A 9,076-nucleotide genomic window follows, 5' to 3' on the forward strand; every position below is an offset into this window, starting at 1 on the left:
GCTTCTTTGCCGCTTGGTAGCTGCTCTTTCGTTATATGCCATTGCTAATGATTAAGTGAACAAAAGAAAAGGACACTCAACAAACGAAGGAGAGGAGAGATGCAGGAGTTGAAAGGAGAGGAGTAATTAATATTTATTTAATTATCTGCCATTAAAGATCAAAATTTTGTAGGAGAGAATACCAAGTCACTTGATTAATTGGCTGAATCTTAATCAGTTCCTGTCATGCTTCCCAAAGAAGTTCAGAATGAATGAACATAAAGCAAGTCCTCTTGGGAACAACTCAGCTCGTAACATTTATATTAAAATCCTTTTCTACTTGTTAAGGCATACAATGGAAAACAAAATCATCAGGTGCATTCAACTCTATTTGTCCGCGATAGCTAGTTCCATTGTGGAGAGTCACATTGTCATCTCAATCCACATTACTTTGATCTCACCTGCAAGCATCTTCTCGGCCATGCTAGCTTTCTTCCAGCAGTCTCAAAATAGCTCTCCTCAACGATCTTGCTCCATAGCTTGGATTGTATCCTTCCCCAACCACCCAATTGCTAAACATCTCTGTCACTTGAAGTTCTATTTTTTTTATTTTTCAACCTCTCGAATACCTCCTTAAAGCATGATATCAGCCACCTCCTTTACCTCTAACTTAGTGGGCTGACAGAATAATCTCATCCAATCTGTTCAAGAACTCTGGCCTGAAGTACTATTTCAACTCCTCAATCACCAAGCTCTTGATATGGTTTTAACTGCTGTCCTTCTCATCATATTCCAGATCAAAACCTATACGACGGCCTTCTTTCTCTATCATACTGCTTCCAACATTTGATGTCATGATGACAAGTGAATTCTTGCTGTCTGTCAATCTTCCATCTTCAAGAATTTGAAGCATCAGGATGATCCTTCTCGATCTCATTAAAGAGCACAACAGTGACGATTCACAAACTTTAGTGTAACCAATTGGAGACAGTGTCTCTCAATAAATTCACTCATATCAAGCCGGATCAGTGCTTCTTCAGAACCGAGTTAGTACACTGCCAAATCCTTGACCAGTTCTCACTTCCCAAGACCAGTTGGATCAGAAAAGATGAACTGGCAATAGGACTACTGAGATTCTTGAGTCCAACATGAGCACGTTGGATGGCACGACTAATGGCTTTTACAGCTTCATCCTGGCTGATATATTACTCTCGTGTGAAGAGTTTCTTGCATTTTTTGGAGGCGATCAGACTCATCCGTGAGACCTTCTTGACAGGGATGCCAGTCCACGAAGACACAATGTGCAGAATATCTGTCTCTGTAATGAACGACCTGCATCTCCAGCCTCTTTGTTTTTGTCTTCCGGGGTGAGAGCTGTATCCATTTCTCTATCACGCAACTCCCCAGTCCGCCAGATGCAATGAGAGGTACGGAATTATTTAAAACTAGCAAGAAAATAAGTTCAATGCCTTAATAAGGAAATATAATTTGTTGTTGTAAATAATGATTCTGGAAATTAGAACGTTAGCTTATAAACGTAAATAAAAATAAAACAGAAATTAATTCGAGCCCACTGAATTCACAGTGTTTCCTTAAGGAATTTAATCCCCTCCTAGTACCTAAGGTTATGGATTATTTCCTCCCAGGATAGAACGAATTACACACTGGTGTAGCGGTACTTCAAACTCCAGTGTTTCAGCGAATACAAAGTTCGGCAGCAAATCACACTTACGGATGTTTTGTTTGTAGTTTAAAACAATGCAGAACAAGGGAGGAAAACTCAGAAGTTGAATGGAAATTCTGAGAGGAAGGAATGCAAAGTATAGCCAATGTTGAATTCTTACTGAAGAGAATATCAGATTGCAATTCGTTTTTCCAGTGTATATGCAGTGTATACAGAGTGTATATCCAGTGTATACAGAGTGTATATTAAGGGGTCGTTTGGTAGGGTGCATCAGAATAATGTTGAATAGGGTATATTAGTAATGCTGGTATTAGTTATTCTTGCATTAGTTATGATGGTATTAGTTATAGTGACATATTTCTTATCCATTGTTTGGTTTGATGTATTAAATCATTATGCAATTTCTAAAAGAATTATTTGTTTACAAAAATGCCCTCAAAACCAATCCATCACTTTAACTTTCTAAATGGAACATATGTTGAGAAATATTTTTATATGAAAAAAAGTTTTTAAAAAATTATTTAATTTGTCTACCTATATTGTAAAATAGAACTAAATATTTATATATAAAAAAGGAAATATGCTAAGTATTTATTTATTTACTAGAGCTATAATTTTATTTCTCACTATTTGGATTATTTTAAACTTCCATCAATATAATAACTAGCATAATTTAATCAAGCATAAATGTTGAAGGACAATTTTGTCTTTAACTAAGCTAATGCATGCATTAAAACTCATTGCATTGCTAATACCATTATTTTCTATGCATTAGTTATGCATAGGATAATACCAAATAGGATGTATAACTAATGCTTGCATAACTAATGCATAGGTTCAAAATGTCTACCAAACAAGGTATTATTAATACACAAAGTTAATGCATGCATTATTTTATCTAATGCATCCTACCAAACGACCCCTAAGTGTATACAGAGTGTTTCGAGTGTATTTTCCGATGTGTTCCTCTTTCTCTCCAACTTATGCTCTATTTATAGCAGGTATTTGAGAGAAATCTGCCCCCTCCATGGTGCAACAAGCACTAGGCTATCATGGAGGAAGCACTTACATGGTGGAATGTACACTTGCTTGGTGGGAGGAGCACTTGCACCATTGTGGGAGGTGCACTAGGCTGCTTATTGCTTAGTATTGCAACACAATACACAGATTGGAAAACATCCATTACAAACACGGATTATATCACGTTAATATTCACTATTAACAAATAAATTTGGTCCAAAAAATTAATCAATCGATCGATCATTTGACCAAATCCGAATTCAAATCCAAATCCAAATCTCATTTCCCATTCACTCTAGTTTTAAGACTATTTCATCTTAAACAAAAACTCAACAATCCCCCACATGAATGGGGAATGGCTATATCACGGAAGTATGCATGAAAAACTTGTGTGATTTGCAAGCAAGAATTAATTGCATCTGGATAAGTAGGTTTCCCTTTGAACTTTCCGCAGTGAACTTATGTCGGATATACTCGGTCAATCGGTAGATTTGATATCTTTGAACCGTCGAACTTTAGTGTATACCTAGAAAACCATAAGTCACACAATCAATCCCTTAACTGTCTTTGGTTCTCATTGTTGTGTTCGTTTCAGCCATGAACATTGTCTGGTTTCATAAGTGCGTAGAGAATTGACCTTGCAAAATTCTCCTTGAAGTGACTAACACTTCACACTTACATAGGTGATTCCTAAACGTGTCATCCCGTAGATACACTATTTGATATACCATGTATCAAATTTAGAAATCATTAAAAAGCCTTAATGCTTTATCCTTGGTACTGAACATTGTCTCATCACGAGAATGGACTAAAAAAAATTTTGTTGACAATGTTGAACCGTCATTAATGACTTTGTTTGATCTCCTTGAACCTAGATCTTGGGATCTCCAGTCTTCTAGGTAGAGTTACCGCCACAATGACTTGTTCTCGGCCATAGTCCCATTCCCCTCGATGATTTCTCAACTACCTCTCTAGTTAGGCCTTTTGTAAGTGGATCCGACGCATTATCACTTGACTTTACATATTCAATCGTGATAATTCCTCTAGAGAGAAGTTGCCTAACGGTTTTATGTCTTCGTCGTATATGACGAGATTTACCGTTATACATAACGCTCCCAGCCCTTCCAATTGCCGCTTGGCTATCACAATGTATGCATATTGGTGCCAACGGTTTGGGCCAAAATGGAATGTCTTCCATGAAATTCCGGAGCCATTCAGCTTCTTCACTGGTTTTATCTTTGGCTATGAACTCAGCCTCCATTGTAGAGCGGGCAATATATGTTTGTTTAGACGACTTCCAAGATACCGCTCCTCCACCAATAGTGAATACATATCCACTTGTGGACTTCGAATCAGTTGAACCGGTGATCCAATTTGCATCACAATATCCTTCAATCACCGCAGGATATTTACTGTAGTGCAAATCAAAATTTTGGGTATGTTCTAAGTATCCCAAAACTCGTTTCATTGCCATCCAATGAGATTGACCTGGATTGCTCGTGTATCGACTTAGTTTACTTATAGCACAAGCTATATCTGGTCGTGTACAATTCATGATGTACATTAAGCATCCCAACACACGAGCATAATCCAATTGTGATATGCTTTGGCCTTTATTCTTTGCTAGTGCAAGATTTATGTCAATTGGAGTCTTTGCAACTTTAAAGCCCAAGTGCTTGAATTTTTCAAGTACTGTCTTAATATAATGAGATTATGACAATGCCAGACCTTGAGGAGTTTTTTGGATCTTAATCCCCAGAATTAAATCCGCAATTCCCAAGTCCTTCATATCAAACTTGCTAGTTAGCATACGCTTAGTAGCATTTATGTTGGCAATGTTATTACTCATTATCATCATATCATCCACATATAAGCAAACAATGACTATGTGATTTGGAACATTTTTAATGTACACACATTTATCACATTCATTTATCTTAAAACCATTTGACAACATTGTTTGATCAAATTTCGCATGCCATTGTTTGGGTGTTTGTTTTAATCCGTAAAGGGACTTAACAAGTCTACATACCTTATTTTCTTTACCTGGAACCACAAACCCTTCAGGTTGTTCCATGTAAATTTTTTCCTCCAACTCTCCATTTAAGAAGGCCGTTTTAACATCCATTTGATGAATTTCAAGACCATACACTGCAGCTAATGCTACTAACATCCGTATGGACGTAATCCTTGTAATTGGGGAGTATGTATCAAAGTAGTCAAGACCTTCTCGTTGTCTATACCCTTTGACAACAAGTCTTGCCTTAAATTTATCAATAGTGCCATCATCTTTCATTTTTCTCTTAAAAATCCATTTAGAACCCAAAGGTTTATTTCCAAGAGGAAGATCAACCAATTCCCATGTATGGTTGTTCAATATGGATTCTATTTCACTATTGACTGCCTCTTTCCAGAACAATGATTCCGAAGAAGACATAGCTTCTTTAAATGTTCGAGGCTCATTTTCCAATAAGAAAGTCACAAAATCTGGTCCAAACGAAGTAGACGTTCTTTGACGTTTACTACGTCTTGGATCCTCTTGATTAAATGTACTTTCTTTTGTTTCTTCCCGAGGTCATTTAGATCCTTCACCAATCGACTCGCATTCCTTTTTATACGGATATATATTTTCAAAGAACTCAGCATTATCTGATTCTATAACCGTATTATTATGAATGTCGGGATTTTATGATTTATGAACCAGAAATCGATATGCTTTACTATTAGTCGCATATCCTATGAAAACACAATCAACTGTTTTCGGTCCTATTTTTACCCTTTTGGGTTGAAGAACTTGCACTTTTGCTAAACACTCCCACACTTTAAAATAATTCAAGTTGTGCTTCCTTCCTTTCCATTTTTCATATGGAATGGATTGTGTTTTACTATGGGGTACTCGATTTAGTATTCGGCTGGCCGTAAGAACGGCTTCCCCCACAAGTTCTGTGGCAAACCAGAACTTATCAACAATGCGTTCATCATCTCCTTTAATGAACGATTCTTTCTTTCTGCAATCCCATTGGATTGGGGCGTGTAAGGAGCTATTGTTTGATGAATAATTCCATATTCTAAACATATTTGTTCAAAAGGAGATTCATATTCACCACCCCTATCACTTCTTATCATTTTGATTTTCTTGTTAAGTTGCGTTTCAACTTCATTTTTGTATTGCTTGAATGCGTCTATTGCTTCATCTTTACTATTAAGTAAGTAAACATAGCAATATCGAGTACTATCGTCAATAAAAGTTATGAAATACTTCTTTCCACCGCGAGATGGTATTGACTTTATGTCACAAATATCTGTGTGAATTAAGTCTAAAGGATTTGAATTCCTTTCAACCGACTTATAAGGATGTTTAACATACTTAGATTCCACACATATTTGACATTTTGATTTTTCGCATTCAAACTTAGGCAATACTTCCAAGTTAATCATTTTTCGCAAGGTTTTATAATTGACATGACCCAAACGTACATGCCATAAATCATTTGACTCAAGTAAGTAAGAAGAAGCTGAAGTTTTATTATTAGTTTCAACAACTATTACATTCAGCTTGAAAAGGCCCTCAGCAAGGTAACCTTTTCCTACCAACATTTCATTCTGACTAATCACTACCTTGTTAGATACAAAAACGCACTTGAAACCATGCTTTACAAGAAATCCAGTAGAGACTAAGTTCTTCCTAATCTCGGGAACATGAAGGACGTTGTTCAAAGTCATGACCTTGCCAGAAGTCATCTTGAGAAATATCTTTCCGTATCCTTCAATTTTTGTTGTAGCAGCATTTCCCATAGAGAGCGTCTCTTCGGGTCCAGCAGAAGCATATGTAGAAAATGCTTCCCTCACAGCACAAACATGGCGAGCGGCTCCAGAATCAATCCATCACTCCTTTGAGTTTCCTACCAGGTTGCATTCAGAAAGCATGGCGCACAAGTCATCAACATCATCATGTTTTTCTACCATGTTTGCTTGACCCCTTTGCTTGTCTTTCTTCCGAGCACGACACTCCGTAGATTTGTGTCCGGTTTTCCCACAGTTGTAGCAGTTTCCACTGAACCGCTTCTTGCTTGGGTTGTATTTCGGACCAGAATGCTTTCACGCCTCAATCACGAGAAAGCTATCATTCTCTGGAGTTTTATCTGGAAGATCAGGAACATCTTCCTTGATGAACTTCTGTAGACATAACGTAGTCAAGTAGAAGAACATCTTTTGCTGCCAGCGCTTGAAATCCATCCCGGAAAATTTTTCGGGTTTCTCTGTCGGTGCCAATGCCGGAGTTCGACTTGTCGATGTGTTGGCAGTCATCATCGGAACAGCTTGATTTCCATCATTCGCCATTTTTACTGTAAAAATGACACAAACAAACGTTTAATAAACGTTTAAAACTGGAGTGAAAAATCACGTAGATTTTAATCTCCAACAAAACGCCACGAAGGCTTTAAAACTGGAGTAAAAATCACGTAGATTTTAATCTCCAACAAACCGTCACGAAGGCTTTACTCTCCAAACGGGAGTACACAAAAACCACAAAGGTTATAGTTTCCAGAGTAACACAAATACAGAAATTAAAATTATTAAATTCCTTAAGATTGTTGTTCCTTCTGTACTTGTAAATAATGATTCTGGAAATTAGAACGTTAGCTTATAAACGTAAATATAAATAAAACAGAAATTAATTCGAGCCTACTGAATTCACAATGTTTCCTTAAGGAATTTAATCCCCTCCTAGTACCCAAGGTTATGGATTATTTCCTTCCAGGATAGAACGAATTACACACTGGTGTAGCGGTACTTCAAACTCCAGTATTTCAGCGAATACAAAGTTCGGCAACAAATCACACTTACGGATGCTTTGTTTGTAGTTTAAAACAATGCAGAACAAGGGAGAAAAACTCAGAAGTCGAATGAAAATTCTGAGAGGAAGGAATGCAAAGTATAGCCAATGTTGAATTCTTACTGAAGAGAATATCAGATTGCAAATTCGTTTTTCCAGTGTATACGCAGTGTATACAGAGTGTATATCCAGTATATACTGAGTGTATATCCAGTGTAAACAGAGTGTATATTAAGTGTATACAGAGTGTTTCGAGTGTATTTTCCGATGTGTTCCTCTTTCTCTCCAACTTATGCTCTATTTATAGCAGTTATTTGAGAGAAATCCGCCCCCTCCATGGTGCAACAAGCACTAGGCTATCATGGAGGAAGCACATACATGGTGGAATGTACACTTGCTTGGTGGGAGGAGCACTTGCACCATTGTGGGATGTGCACTAGGCTGCTTATTGTTTAGTGTTGCAACACAATACACAGAATGAAAAACATCCGTTACAAACACGGATTATATCACGTTAATATTCACTATTAACAAATAAATTTGGTCCAAAAAATTAATCAATCGATCGATCATTTGGCCAAATCCGAATCCAAATCCAAATCTAAATCCAAATCACATTTTCCATTCACTTTAATTTTAAGACTATTTCATCTTAAACAAAAACTCAACATAATCTAGAGGAAACCAAACACCTTTTCAATATCTTGACCGCGCACAGCTTTATCTCTCCTTTGTAATCTGATGAAGCTCTTTCTTGAGCTCTCTTGCTTCCTCGGGGAGCTAGATGTTATCAAAGAAAAATGGGTAATGATTCCATTAGGGAAAGAGGGTATGGCATGGTAGACTAAGAGAGTAATCTAAAAATGTGCATGGCGAAGTCTAACAAGGGAACCAATTTCATCAATCAAGTCAATTGTTTTATCGTGCAGAAAGCCAAGTTAAAAATGTAATCATGCTACAAATGAGAGAAATCAAGGTAGTCAGGGAAAAAATTTATAGGCCTTGTAATCTTCTCTTCTAGATATGAAATATAGAACTTCTTTGGTTTCTAAGAGTCACATTATGAATAATATAAATTTCTAAGTACCTCTTCAGCTAACCTTGTCAAATTAGTGCCATAGGCATGTTTTGGCCAGAAGTTCCACCTCAAACACTAGCACCAACAGCCTCATTACTCTTGCCTATCATTCTTGGCTTGAAATATAAAAGGCACTTGAACAAATTGCCTGCCAAAGTTTGCCTCAACAGCAGATTGAGCATAGCATATTCGTCATGCTTCCCCAGAACAATAAATGCTACGCTCAATCTGCTTTTAAGGCTGGCCTGTACAAGCACATTCTTCATCTTTCCCTAGATCCGCTGTTCAGAATTTTAAGGAATTGGGTCTTCTTCCACATTCAGATGGGAGTTGGAAACTACTTCCCCGAAGGTATTCCATGCTCGCCTTAAACTTAGACAAACACTTCAGAAAACTACAAAAATAAGAAACAGAAGCAAAAGCTATTGAAAGCTCTTTCCCCGATCAACGTGTAAATCTTTCCCATTTCCATCGTGCT

General features: G+C 37.1%; 1 pseudogene; it reads right to left on the reverse strand.

Moving 5' to 3' along the window:
- Positions 1 to 402: 402 nt before the first annotated feature.
- Positions 403 to 8,864, reverse strand: LOC107760013 (ATP-dependent Clp protease ATP-binding subunit ClpA homolog CD4B, chloroplastic-like; annotated as a pseudogene).
- Between the last annotated feature and the right edge of the window lie 212 nt (positions 8,865 to 9,076).

Source organism: Nicotiana tabacum, chromosome 10 (assembly GCF_000715075.1).
Source record: "Nicotiana tabacum cultivar K326 chromosome 10, ASM71507v2, whole genome shotgun sequence".
Classification (NCBI taxonomy): Eukaryota; Viridiplantae; Streptophyta; class Magnoliopsida; order Solanales; family Solanaceae; genus Nicotiana; species Nicotiana tabacum.